Here is a 15883-nt window from a genome sequence, read left to right as displayed (position 1 = left end):
TACAAGAACTAAAAACAGAAAACCAATTAAGAAACTGCAAAATTGTTTTAGTGAAAGAGAGAGTGAAAATAAAAGGAAATAAAATAGCAGATTATTTGTTAAGCCTTTTAATATTGCTTAAGACTTTAAACAATGTAATAATTTGTTAAAAATTAATAATAGAGCCAGGTGTGATGGCTCATGCCTGTAATCCTGGCACTCTGGTATGCCAAGGCGGGTGTATTGCTTGAGTTCATTGGTTTAAAACCAGCCTGTGCAAGCATGAGAGCCCCTCTCTACTAAAAACAGAAGAAACTGAAGCAAGAAGATCTCTGGAGCCCAAGAGTTGGAGGTTGCTGTGAGCTATGATGACGCCACAGCACTCTATCCAAGGTGACAGCTTAAGACTATGTCTCAAAACAAAACAAAAGTAAAAAATTAATAATAGTGTTAAAAATATCAGGAAAAATGTAATTAAAAATGTTTCTTCTCAACAATAACAATATTTCTAAACAAAAATCAATTTCTATTCACACTGCTTTAACTCCCACTTTAATTTCAAGTAGTGAAAACAGACATAGAAAGTCACCTCTGAAGTGTTAACTGGAAGGATTTACTGTTTTGTCACTGAATTTCTATAGTCAAAAATGTACTACATGTGGATCACAAGTTCAGAAAAACCTTCGGTATTGCGTGTTTAAATAAGCCACATATGTGAATGAAATTTTCCAAGAATATTGCTAAATATTGCCTGTGCCATTGTGAAGGAGGCAATGCCAACAAAAAATAAATCCTGCTTTTAAAATGTTGATACCTTGATTTGCTTCGCTTCCCAGCTTGGTTGTTATTGGCATGTACAAAGGCTACTAATTTGTGGACATTGATTATACCCTGAGACATTACTGTATTTCAGATGACTTCCAGGAGTTCTGTGGTTGAGTCTCTGGGTTTTCTAAGTATAAGATTATATCATCAGCAAAAAGTGAGAGTTTGACCTCCTATGTAACGTTCTCTTGCCTGATTGCGTTGGCTAGAACATCCAGAACTATGTTGAATAATAGTGGTGATAGCGATCATCCTTGTCAGATTCTAGTACTAAGTGGAAAAGCTTTTGGTTTTACTCCATTCAGTATAATGTTAGCTGTGGGTTTGTCATGGACAGCTTCCATCAGCTTAAAGAATGTGCCTCCTATGAGTATTTTCTTATGTGTTCTTGTTTGAAAAGGAGGCTGAATTTTGTCAAATGCTTTTTCTGCATCAACTGAGAAGATCATATGGTCTTTATTTTTGTTTTCATTGATATAATATATTACATTTATGGATTTGTGTATGTTAAATCAACATTGCATCCCTCAGATGAAGCCTACTTGATTTTTGAATATGTAGTTGCAATCTATGAGCTAAGCTTTTGTTGAGTATTTTTGCATCAGTATTTATTAGTGAAATTGGTGTGTAGTTCTCCTCTTTAGTTGGATCCTTTCCTGGCTTTGAAATCGAGGTGATGTTTGCTTCATAGAATGTGTTGGGGAAGGTTCCTTCCTTCTCAATGTTTTGGAATAGGTTCTGTTGTATAGGTATGAGCTCATTTATAGAACTCTCATGTGAAATCAGCTGGTCCTGGGCTTTTTTCAATGGAAGTTTTCTTATTGTTTCTATGATTTCACTACTTGATATTGGTCTGATCAAGAGATCTATTTCTTCCTGGTTAATTCTAGGGAGATGGTGTTATTCCAAGTATTGGTCCATTTCCTCCACATTGTCAAATTTCTGGGCATAATGTTTTTGATAGTAGTCAGAAATAATCTCTGGAATCTCTGTGGTGTCAGTTGTTATTTCCCCCTTTCATTTCTGATTGTACTTATTGAAGATTTTACTTTTATATTTCTGATTAATCTGGCCAATGATTTATAAATTTTACTTATCTTTCCAAAGAACCAGCTTTTGGTTTCATTGATTTTCTAAATAATACTTTTATTTTCAATTTCATTTATTTCTGATTGAATTTTGGTTATTTCTTTTCTTCTGCTAGGTTTGGGATTGGATTGCTCTTCATTTACCATTTCTTTAAGATGATTCATTAGGTGAATGATGTGCTCTCTTTCTATTTTTCAGATGTAGGTATCTAATGCAATAAATTTCCCTCATAGTACTGCTTTTGCAGTGTCCCACAAGTCTTGGTAACATGTGTCTTCATTGTTATGCTCAAGGAAGTTAATGACGTCCTTTTTTATCTCTTCTTTGACCCAACTGTCATTCAGCATAAGGTTGTTCTATTTCCATGCCTTTGTGTGGGGATGACAATTTTTGTTGGAGTTAAGTTCACACAGTTACCTTCACAATAGCTTCAAGGAAAATGAAATACTTAGGAATATACCTAATAAAAGATGTGAAAGATCTTTTCGAAGAGAATTATGTAACCCTAAGGAAAGAAATTGCAGAAGACACTAACAAACAGAACATACCATACTCTTGGCTGGGAAGAATCAACATTGTCAAAATGTCTATTCTACCCAAAGCAATCTACAGATTCAATGCAATCCTCATTAAAATACCAACATTGTATTTTTTTTTTTTTTTTTTTTTTGAGACAGAGCCTCAAGCTGTCGCCCTGGGTAGAGTGCTATGGCATCATAGCTCACAGCAGCCTCCAACTCCGGGGTTCAAGTGAGTCTCCTGTCTCCACCTCCGAAGTAGCTGGGACTACAGGCACCCGCCACAATACCCAGCTATTTTTTGGTTGCAGCTGTTACTGTTGTTTGGCGGGCCAGGGCTGGATTCGAATCTGCCAGCTCAGGTGTATGTGTCTGGTGTCTTAGCCACTTGAGCCACAGGTGCCGAGCCCCAACATCGTATTTTCAAGAAGTGGAAAAAAAATAGTATTTCTTATTATATGGTAGCAGAGAAAAACTATATAGCTAAGGCTAGTCTTAGCAATAAAAACAAAGCTGGAAGGATCACCCTCCCAGACTTCAGGCTACATTACACGTCCACAGTAATCAGAACAGCATGGTATTGGCTCAAAAATAGAGACATAGACATATGGAACAGAATAGAAAACCAAGACATGAAACCAGTCTCTACTTGCTATCTGATCTTTGATAAAACAAACAAAAGCACACAGTAAGGAAAAGAATCCCTGTTCAACAAATGCTGCTGGGAGAATTTGGATAACCACATGTCAAAGACTGAAACTTGACCTACACCTTTCACCTCTTACAAAAACTGACTCAAGATGGATAAAAGACTTAAATCTAAGACACAAAATGATAAAATCTTAGAAGAAAGTGTGGGATAAACTCTTGATGATGTTGAACTCAGGAAAGATTTTATGACAAAGATTCTAGTGTCTGTCACAACAACAAAAATTAATAAATGGGACTAATTAAGCTGAAAACCTGCTGCACAGCTAAGGACCCAACAAGTAAAGCAAAAAGGTAGCCTTTAGAATGTAAAAAGATATTTGCAGGCTATCAATCTGACAAAGGGCTGATAATTAGAATCTACCGAGAACTCAAATTGCGAGAAAGAGCAAACAATCCCATCTACCTCTGGGCAAGAGAAATGAACAGAATCTTCTTTAGGAAGACAGAAAAATGGTTAACAAACGTTTGAAAAAATGCTCATCATTCCTGATCAACAGAAAAAATGCAAAACAAAACTACCCTGAAATATCACCTAACCCCACTGAGAATAGCCCACATCACAAAGCCTCAAAGCTACAGGTGTTGGCGTGGATGTGGAGAGAAGGGAACTCTTTTACACTGTTGGTGGGACTGCAAATTAATACAAACAAATTAGACCTCCCATTTGATCCTGCAATCCCATTAGTAGGCATCTACCCAGAGGGAAAAAAAATCATTTTATCATTAGGACATTTGCACTAGACTGTTTATCAAAGAATACTATTCAGCCATGAAAAAACATGGAGACTTTACATTGTTGCATTAACCTGGATTGAGTTGGAACGCATTCTTCTTAGTAAAGCATCAAAAGAATAGAGAAGCAAGAATCCAATGTGCTCTGTTCTAACATGCAGGCAGTAGGTGATCTAATGCAAGGTGGGGGGAAGGAAATGAGGGATCAGGAAGGGATGAGGAGAGAGGGGGATGGGGGAATCACAGTGTATGGCACATTTCTCTGGGGTGGGACATAATTACAAGAGGGACTTTACCTAACAAGGGCAATCAGAGTAACCTAATTCTTTAAACCTTCAATGAATCTGAAACAATAAAAACAAATTAAAAAAAATTAATGTTGATGCCTTTTAATTGCTTTTCCTCTTTTTCTACTCCTGACCTATTTGCATTATAGCCATACTATAAGGCATTAGTAATTCTCAAGTCACAAAATGATTTCCACAGCCTTAGACTAGCAATGTTCCTCAGCTCAATGCCGGGAAGTTAATGCTGAGACCAGGCTTTTTAACAGCCAGGGTCTTCGATTAACATAGACTACAAAACAGCTTTGAACAAGTTGTGCTTGTCCAACTTTGAACTTCCTAGACAACAGGCACTACATGTTTCTTCAAGCCCAAGTTGGCCAAGATCATAGTAGATTGAAGGATCTGAAAGGAAATCAATTTTTCAGAACATTATGGCCAAAGTGAAGAAGAATATTCCAAAATCAAATCAATTAATGGCACAAGTTTGTGAAATCTTCTCTTACGTCATCTCTGAAGTCTACCTAGGCAAAAAAAAAGGCTCATAGGAAAAGATCAAAGAAAATGATTGATTAAATAACTACATTAAAATGGAAAATTTACCTGTCAAAAATATCAGGAATACATCCAACAGGCAACTAATAAAGTAATAAACATTTACAGCATAAATGGCAGAAAAGAACTGGTTCTTTACTATGTAATTAAGTCTTACACTAGGAAAAGAATGTCAGTCAAAACCAGATGAAGGGAAATAATAGACAATAAACACAAGATAATTATGCACATATTCATACATGTAGCTATGTATCATCATATTTTAAAATGCCCGATACTGTTCATAACCAAAGAAATGAAACAACATACAAATAACATGGTATTTTTACCTCCCAAATTTGTATTTTTTTCTATTTATTTATTTATTTTTTTACAGACAGAGTCTCACTTTATTGCCTTCTGTAGAGTGCCGTGGCATCACACAGCTCACAGAAACCTTCAATTCCTGGGCTTAGGCGATTCTCTTGCCTCAGTCTCCCAAGTAGCTGGGACTACTGGCACCCACCACAACACCCAGCTATTTTTTTGTTGCATTTTGGCCAAGGACGGGTTTGAACCCACTACCCTCGGTATACGGGGCTGGCACCCTACCCATTGAGCCACAGGCACCGCCCTCCAAATTTGTATTTTGAAAAAGAGATTATGGGCTGGACATGTGGATCATACCTATAATCCTAGCACTCTTGGGAGGCCAAGTCTGGAGAATTGCTTGAACTCAGGGAGTTCATGACCAGCCTGAGCAAGACATGGTCTCTACTAAAAAACAGAAAAAAGTGGCTGGGCACTGTCATGGACACCTGTGATCCTGGCTACATGGGAGGAGGCAGAAGGATCATTTGAGTCCAGGAGTTTGAGGTTAATGTTAGGTGCACTGATACCATAGCACTCTAGCCTGGGGGACAGAGTAAGACTCTCATCTTAAAAAAAAAGAAAAGAAAAGATTATGAAGCAGAACTAAATTATTCTAAACTTTATATAATTCTGAAACTATTGTAAACAACAGGGGGAAGCTGGCAAAATTTTTCCAAAAAGCATTTTGATAACATGTATCAAAAGTCTAAAAATGAAGGAAAAAAGAAAACAAGAAAGAAAAAAAGTGTAAAAATGGTTATACCTACAACAGTAATGAGACTATACCTAAAAATACCAAAATTATAGGTTCAAGATTTGTGAACTAGTTAGGTGATACCTCAGAGTTGTTTTGATCTGCATTTTTCTGATGATTAGGAACGATGGGCATTTTTTCATGTGTGTTTTTTTTTTTTTTTTTTTTTTTTGCCATTTGTCTTCTTCAGAGAACTTTCTGTTGAAGTCTCTTACCCAGTTAGTAATCGTATGCTTTTTTTCTTATTAATTTGAGTTCTCTGTAGACTACAGTCATCAGTCTTTGTCAGATTCACAGCCCACACATATCTCTCCCATCTGAAGTTTGTCTGTTTGTGTTAGTTGTTGTTACCTGGGCTATGCAGGTGCTTTTTAGTTTGATCATGTCCTACTTATTTATTTTTGATGTTCCTGCAATTGCCAATGGGGTCTTCTTCATAAATTCTTTTCCCAGGCCAACAGTGTGATCTCATAATCCCATTAGTAGGTACTACCCAGAAGAAAAAAAAAAGTCATTTTAACACAAGAACATTTGCCCTAGAATATTTATTATAGCTCAATGCACAATTGCTAAGATGTGGAAGCAACCCAAGTGCCCATCAACCCATGGATGGATTAACAAACTGTGGCATATGTATACCACGGAATACTATCCAGCCATAAAAAGGTGAAGACTTTGTTGTATTTACCCAGATGGAGTTGAAACACAGTCTTCTTAGTAACGTGTCACAAGAATGGAAATGCAACTATCCAATGTACTCCATTCTAATATGAAACTGATAGAAAAGGAGCTACATGCCCCCATGAGAGAAAAGGACAAGTATATTCAAGTGAGGGGGAGAGTGGAAGGGAGAAAGGGGAGAAGGGAGAGGAGAAGGAGAGGGAGGGGAATTGAAAGCTTTCACCTAATGTGTACAACGTAAGGATACACAGCACACCATCTGGATGAAGAGCTGAACTACACCTTGAACTTTACCTTAGAAATGCAAACAATGTAATCTAATCATCTGTGAACTCACAATTAATCTGAAATTTTAAAACATGTATAATTCATAACAGTAATGAAAGAGGAATCTGCATGTCTAACGCAAGACAAATGATTTAAGTAATTTCGAATACATAGATAACTCACAAGTCATGCAAGCCTTCAACCATAGTAAAATGCTAAAACTTTTCAATTTGGCCCACCCTTCATTTTGAGGAGGCAATGCAAAGTTAAGCACAGTCCTTGTACAAGACTACTTCGGTTCAAATTCTAACTCTATGATTTATAAGCAATTCTCAAGCAAGTTATCCAACCTTTCCATTCTTCAATTTCTTCCTGTAAAACAATACTAATAGTATTTCTACCTCACAGAGTAATTGAGGATATTAAATAAATACATGAAAACCTTTAGAAAAGTGCCTAGTACATAACAACTATAAAATTTAATCATTACCATTTCATAATTATTACTATTACTATTTAAAGATTTAACATTCACTAACAAACTTGTAAGTGAAATTATTATTGCCTTGTACCACTAATTAGATATAATGGCAGAGAGGCAGAGAGTTGAAACAGTAAAGGCTTTGACATCAAATGGGACAGGTATACATAGCTAACATGTTTATTGGGGAGATTTTAAGAAATAATGCATTTAATGTACATTTATAAAGTACATTATGGAATCCCAATTAAAGGCACAATGTCATCATTAACTATAATGAATGTCCATAAAATATACTACAATATCCTAAATGTATCTGTTCTTTTTGTGAAAAATTTTAAATACAAGATGTAAATACAAAATCAGAAGTAATAACAAATAAAATAAGAACAAATAATAAAAAACTCCGATTCATACGATTATAACTGTCATTTTTTTTAACAAATGCCTGGTTTCATTTACAGATTCCTCTTGCCACTCACGACTCCCCCCACATACAAACACTAGATTATTTTGAAGCAAATTCTAGACATTTTATGCATAAATATGTATTTGTCTAAAAAAATGAGCACTTTTATTTTTAACATTCCCAAAATATTATCATTATATCTACTGATAAAAAAAACTTTAAAAAATCACATATTCAGTATTCCAATTCCTAATCATCTAATACATTTTTTGTTCCTTTGAATGAAGATCCCAAAAAGACCCACCAATTGTGATTTTTATTAGTCTCATTTCATATGGAGGTTTCCACTCTCTCCTTTTCTTTCTTTGCTATTTATTTGTGGAAGAAACTGGTTATTTGTCCAAAATAATTTCTCAGTCTTGAAACAGTCTAAATGCCCACCAACCCAGGAATGGATTAACAAGCTGTGGTATATGTATACCATGGAATACTATTCAGCCATTAAAAAAAATGGAGACTTTATATCCTTCGTATTAACCTGGATGGAAGTGGAAGACATTATTCTTAGTAAAGCATCACAAGAATGGAGAAGCATGAATCTTATGTACTCAATTTTGATATGAGGACAATTAATGACAATTAAGGTTATGGGGGGAAGCAGAAAGAGGGAAGGAGGGAGGGGGATGGGGCCTTGGTGTGTGTCACACTTTATGGGGGCAAGACATGATTGCAAGAGGGACTTTACCTAAAATTGCAATCAGTGTAACCTGGCTTATTGTACCCTCAATGAATTCCCAACAATAAAAAAAATAAATAAATAAATAAAAAGAATTTCTCAGTCTTGTCTCTGCTTACTGCGTTTCGCAGCGTTGTTCAACATGTTCCTCTGTCTCCAATTTCTTGGAAGGTAGTAATTAGATTCGGATTCAGCTGTGTGTGTGTTTCATGGCAACAGTGGCTCATAGATAATGTTTGTACTTCGACCAGTAGGTGTATAAGGTCTGATTGTTTTTATGTTATTAATAGTCACTAATTATTATTGCCTCAGTATACATATTTTTGCTATATAGTAATGTTCTAATTGTCTTTTCTTTCATCATCTATTAGTTGGAATAATGTGGTAAGAAACTTCCCTTTTTTAATAATTTATTATTATTATTATTTTTTTTTTTTTTTTTTGAGACAGAATCTCACTATGTCAACCTTGGTCAAGTGCTGTGGTGTCACAGATCACAGCAACCTTGAATTCTTGGGCTTAAGTGATTCTCTTGCCTCAGCCTCCCAAGTAGCTGGGACTACAGGCTCCCACCACAACGCCCAGCTAGTTTTTGGTTGTAGTTGTCTTTATTGTTTAGCAGACCTGAGACGGATTCGAACCTGCAAGCTTCGGTGTATGTGGCTGATGCCCTATTTACTGAGCTATGGGCACCAAGCCAATTTGTGTTTATTCTTTATTAGGGTTGGCATAGAAGAATCAGGATGAATGCTTGATTATATATATTGTATATTTCAATTTTTAAAAAATGAGTTGGTGTCCTAATATTCTCCAAAGGGAACTATCAATTCTAGTTTAGACTTTCTCCAATTCTCACAGACTGTTAACATCTTATTGCAGACATCAACCAGTGTACTGGTTTGCCCCTTCTTCAGAGTTTAATACCTACTCTGCAGCACTTCTGAGCTCAACAGATACCAGAACCAGCCACCCAGTGGCCTCTTCTTCAGAGGTCTGAGTTTTGTTGAGCCCTTCTCCATACTGCAAAGTTTTGATAATTGCAAACATTTCCCTGCATTTCTCTGATCATAGGTAGTCACTACCTCTGTAAAATATTGGTGTTTCTATTTTGTTCTAGTTAATTTAACTTTTTAAAAATATCTAAACCTCAGGGTGGCGCCCGTGGCTCAGTCGGTAGGGCACCAGCCCCATATACCGAGGGTGGCGGGTTCAAACCTGGCCTCGGCCAAACTGCAACCAAAAAATAGCTGGCTTTGTGGCAGGCGCTGTGGTCCCAGCTACTCGGGAGGCTGAGGCAAGAGAATCGCTTAAGCCCAGGAGTTGGAGGTTGCTGTGGGCTGTGTGATGCCATGGCACTCTACCGAGGGCCATAAAGTGAGACTGTCTCTACAAAAAAAATTATATATATATATATATATATATACCTCATAATTTAATTAATCTTATGAATGATGTGAGAAATTTAAGCCATTTGATGTTTTTCCTATGGTTAACCAGTTAGCTCAACACTATTTACTAAAATGTCCAAGATTTCCTGCACATTGTTTGTTCCTCCCGATGAATCTGTATAATCTACACGTCAAGCTTGAGATGAAAGCATTTAGCATACAATAAAGACAGTATTTAAATCAGTGGGGAACAAATTCTTCTTGTTGGATGAAAAAGCATTGCTGTGTGACACAGGAAGGAGAGGCAAAACAGGAAGCCTGGTGTCATTCTGTCTCCCCCTGGAGCTCCAGCTTCGCTGTAGCTGACCCAGCCTGCAAGGAAACAGAACCGTGGTCTACAGTCACAGAGTGCAGACCCAGTGTTATAGAAGGGTGAGCTCTGAAGCTGACAGACAAAAGTCTAATAACTGTTTACAGTCTCTTGCCATTGCAGACACACAGCCATGAGTAGCATTATGCATATAACTTTACATACATTTACCAATACATTTTGAGATAGATTCCTGAAGTCTCCTCCTGGAATATTTAACATTGCCAACAGCAATGTACAATACAAGGTTGTATTCCCTCGGCCTTGTCAACATCTATTGTCAAGCTTTGGGATTTAGGTCAATCTGGTGAGAAAAAGTATCGCAGTTGAAGTTATAATTAGCACACCCCCTCATTACCAGAGAGTTGTATTCTTATCTATCTAAGAGCCTTTTGTATCTTTTAGTATTTCCTTTTTTGTGAATTCTCTGTTCTTATCTCTTTTGTCCATTAGTACTCTTCTTTTCTACATTAAGAAGGTTCTTACATATTAGAAACAATAATTCTTTAAACTGATATAATTTTCACACTTTTTTCTAATTAGTCATTTGTGGTTTTTATGTTACTGGTGCTTTTTTTGACAATGCAAATGTTATTTTTCTCTATGTTAAATCTATCAATATTTTTTATTGCATCTAGATTTGGATTCATACTTAGAAAATGTTTCTCCCTCCCATTTTGTAAGGATATTCTCCTATATTTTCTTTTTGTTGTATAATTCCATTTTTTTGTATTGAGAGCCAAGCCAGTTGGGATTTATACTGTATACATTGTTAGAAATAGCTATAATTTTGTCTATTTTCCTTATGGTTAACTAATGAGCTCAACACCACTTACTAAAAATCCATCTTCCTCTCACTATTTACATGCTGCCTTTATCATATACTCCATTCCCATATGCAATAAGGCCTATTTGTGGATTTCCTATTCTATTGGTTTATCTGTACGCAATAGAAAGTGATTTAGAGATGGACACTCTGGAAAATGTTTTAATAACTAACAAGTCTATTTTCTGGGTTTTTGTGTCTTGATTTTTGCCATCTTAAAGAATTTTATAAATAATTTCTCAAGCTCCAAAGAACAATACAATATTTTATTAGAAAAACAATGTTACAAATCAATTTAGGGAGTGTTATAACTGTAGGTGACATTGAGTCTCCCTAAGAACATAATATGTGTTTTCATTTGTACACACACACATACACACACATTTTGGGGGTATAACTTTAAATGCAGGTAGTCTCTCCATTTTTCCTTAAATGGAACTTTTTCATTCATACCTTCTTTTTGGAAGTTCCTTTTATAATTTTAAATCTAATTACATCCTAGAATTCTCTTATTCTTCCTAGATTTTCTATCAATTTCTTTGGTTTTCCACATGTATTATCCTATCACTTAGAAATAGAGATTAGCTCTTGCTTGCAATTCTTATGCTTCTATGGTTTTTCTTGACTAATTTGCAAGATAATACCTGCAATAAAATGTTTAATAGTAATACAAATAGAGAAAATATTGCTTTGTCCTTACATTAATGAGAAATCCTCTAATGCGTTCCCATTAGTTCAGATGCTGAATTTTGAGCCCAAGGGTTTGTTTGTGTGCACACATAGATCTAGGAATTTTATTGATTTTTAAAGCATTGTAATTTTAAATATTGTCCAATATACTTATCTATCTTTGGATAATGAGCATTAATTATCTCCCTCATTATATTAAGGCAATAAATTATATTAATGTGTTTGTTAACATTCAGCAATCCTTGTATGCCTGGATTGCAAGATCAGTTAAATACCCACGTGATGACTATTTTTCCAATATTGATGAGATTGGATTATGAATTTACTTTGAGAATAATCTGTGTAATGTTTAAAGTCAATAACATACATGCTTCCTAACATGAATTTGGATTTTTCTTTTTCTCTGTTCTAGAATAGTTCAAATAGCATTAAAATGTTCTTCACTTCAAAAGCCTAGAAAAATTATCTTCTGGACCTATTCAGATTTGTTTTAGTTTTTGTCTCATTTTTTTATGAATAATCTCTTTACTACTTCTATTTATTCTATGGTAATTGATTATGTTTGGACTTCATATTTTTTAAGACCCATTCGTTGTTGTAAATTGTATTTTGCTAGAAAATTAATTTGTTTCCAATATCTCCCCATTTCTCCCCACCCTTAGCCCCTGGTAACTATAATTTTACTCTCTGCTTCAATGGGTAGAACCTGTTTAGATTCCACACACAAGTGTGAACATTCACACTTTGTCTGTCTTTTCCCTGCCTGGCTTTCTTCACTTAGTACAGTACCCTCCACACTTATCCATTATCTTCAATGGCTTCTCCTTTTTAATAGCCAAATAATACCCTATTCTGTGGATATATACATCACATTTTGTTTACCATTTTTCTTTCAATGAATACAAGTTCTCTCCGTATCTTGGAAAATCTGAGTAATGCTTCAATGAACATGAGGGTACAGCTGTCTCTTGGAGATACACATTTCATTTCTTTTGGATACCAAGAATTATGAAGTTAGATTATATGTTCTATTTTTATTCTTCTGAAGAAACTTTGTAATGTTTTCCGTAATAACTATGCCAATTGACCTTCCCACTAGCAGTGTACAGATTCCATTTTCTCCACATCTTCACCTTCTCTGTTGTGTCTTTGATTACAGCCATTCTAACAGGTGTGAAGTAACATTTTATTGTGATTTTGATTTGCTGTTGAGCACCTTTTCGTGCTGTTGAGCACCTTTTGTATATCTGTTGAACATTTCATGTTCTTTGGAAAAATATCACCTTAGGTTTCGAGCATTATTAAAATACTTTTTCTTGTCATGTGACTTTATTTTGGATATTAACCCCTGTGTTAACATACTTGAGGTAATCATATGGCTTCAGACTCTTTAGTTATTTCTTTAACATTTGTATGAGAAATTCCATAATCAATGTAATTTTGTATGTCTAAAATACTTTTATAAATATGACCTTCACATGAAAGCTATAACCCAGTTACAACCTAAGAATAGGGAGAAGGGGGAAAGGGAGGGGAGGGAGGGGGGAGGGAAGTGAAGGGAGGGGGATTAATGGGATTACACCTGCGGTGCATCTTACAAGGGTATATGTGAATCCTAGTAAATGTGGAATGTAAAGGTCTTAGCAAAATAACTAAGAAAATGGTACGAAAGCTATGTTAACTAGTGTGATGAAAATGTGTCAAACGGTCTATGAACCAAGTGTGTGGTGCCCCATGATCATACTAATGTACACAGCTATGATTTAATAAAAAAAAGAAAAAATTAAAAAGAAATATGTGCAACTTCTTAAATCACAAAAATATGCATGTTTCTCACTTTATTTCCCTGCTTTAAAAAAAAAAAAAATCACACTCTGAATACATTCATAGAAGCCTGTCTTACAGCCATTATTCAAAATGTGTTACAGCAGAAGTTTAAAAGCTGCTTTATTTTAATATTGTTTCTATGGTAATATAGTGGAATCACATAATATATGTATTTAACAAAATCGGATTCAACTACGTGTGTATAGGCTTGGAGATAAAGATAGAGACAGAGACAGAGGAAAGACAGAGAGGGCTAGGGAGAAACTAAGAGACAGATATAGAATAATAAAGACAAAAACGTATATAGGGCTGAAAATTCTATTTATTGTTTTGTTCAGTAAGTAACTACATTCATCATTTATCTCAGCAAAGTAAACTGTATACATTTTATATGTATGTAACAGAAAGTTATATTAAAATGAATACTAAATTATATGTGTGATTTAAGGTAATTTTGAAAATATGATTTTTTACCTAACAGGCTGATTTTAGAACCCAAGCCAATCATGTGAAGAAGCCTCTCTCTTACCCTACTCAGTTGACCCAGCTCCAAGCAATCTGTCAAGTAACTGTTTAGATATTAGCTGAGCTTTGAACTAGAGATAATTTTTATATTGTCAAAATTAAATCATGGTCAAAGCTCTTGATATTAGAGAATGTGGCTTTCATATCTAATCTCTAGCCTTTCAAACAGTACTGGCAATTTATTACCATTCTTTACAAAGCTGAAACCATCTTCACCAATACTTCCATCACTCATTTCTTTATTTTAAAAGATACAAATTTATAATTACTTATTAAGTATTTACCTTGACTCATATGATCTTCAAATAAATTTTGCAAATCAGGTATTATTCAACTTTACACTAAGAGAATGAAGGAGATGAACCAAACAGCTAAAGGGCGGAGTTAGGCGCTGAATACAGATTTTTCTGAATCCAGAAGTCCATACTATTTTAGGAAGTTGTCTTTAATGCAAAAATCTCGAAAGAACAATATGTGAGAAGAGTAACAGAATGCTGTTTTCAAAACTGTATTTTACTTTATTTCTGTAGTTGGCATCATATTTACCACTTAAATGTTTTTATTTATAAAATAGTTTTTAAAACCTCCTGAACGTATTATCCAATAAAATATCCATATCCATGTACTTCTCTCTTCTTGTTGTTATATTTGTCAGACACCCGTCACTTATGGTTGTGTGTCTGATTGGAAGATCTTTCATTTCTAGAAAATGTGAAATGTTTCCATGGAGATCAGCTTGAGATAGCCCAGTGACGAACTTCTTAGCTATAATTTCACATTGGTTTCTATGGTTTCCAGATAGGAGAAGAAAATGAAGTTGCAGATTTTTTTTGTCATGTAAAAGGTTATTGGAAAATAAAAGATACCGCGTAAATTAATGTTACTCCCCCCCAGGACAGCAACTGTTGTTACTGACAAGCGTGAAAGATTTTATGATGCACACATGTATGCACTTTTCTAAATAAATAATGAACTATCATCATACTTGAACAATTTCCAAAATTAGCAGACACTTCACTTAAAAGGGGTATATTTTTCATTGCTAAAATGTGTTTTTGCAATGGTTACTGAGATCTGCCTTGCAATTTCACTTAACCTTTATTACATTACATCTTTAAAGATGTCACACGGTGCATCAGTTAAATTAGTAAAGGACTTGAGGGAAAAACTCCATGATAGAGTTCACACTGAGACCAATGTTATACAGTTTTTTTGATAGGGCCTACCGTTATTATTGATAAGGTTGTGTCATGAATCAAGAATAGTCATATACTGGACCCTCATGTTCAAAGTGTCTTTACGTATATCAGGCTGATCAAACACACGTCACCATTGTGGCCATTTTCTCTGGTCTGACTCTTTTACTTACCAGTTCTCCCAGTAGTTGCCATAAAGTCACACCATTTATCCATTTACCATCATCAGTTGGGATAAGGTCAGAGTTGTCTTTTCTTAGAAAGTATATGAAATTCCTAAAGGCACAGTAGACCATAAACCAAGATATGTGGATTCTATCCATATTACATCTCAATTTTTAAGTGATTTCCATGTCACTTAACCAATCTATGGCTAGTTAGGATACACTTTTATTCAACGAGGTAAATGACCAGTTTATAGACTTTATAGACATTCTATAAATTTTAAATGAGAAAAATATTTAATTCTTTAACAAATGTACAACACACTGATACAGCAAATGGTAATTATTTACTCCCTACTAATTACTCAAACTTAACCACACAGACTAGTGGAGAAATGCAGTCCCAGTAGCCCAGATTGTCCAAATAAAGAAAGAACCTATGTCAAAATGTAGTTCTCCATCTCTGCTCACAGCAAGCAAAAAAATGTGCTCAATAACTGTCAATAACATAGTCTCATAATAATA

This window comes from Nycticebus coucang, chromosome 23 (assembly GCF_027406575.1).
Source record: "Nycticebus coucang isolate mNycCou1 chromosome 23, mNycCou1.pri, whole genome shotgun sequence".
NCBI classification, from domain to species: Eukaryota; Metazoa; Chordata; class Mammalia; order Primates; family Lorisidae; genus Nycticebus; species Nycticebus coucang.
This window is presented reverse-complemented; position numbering follows the sequence as displayed.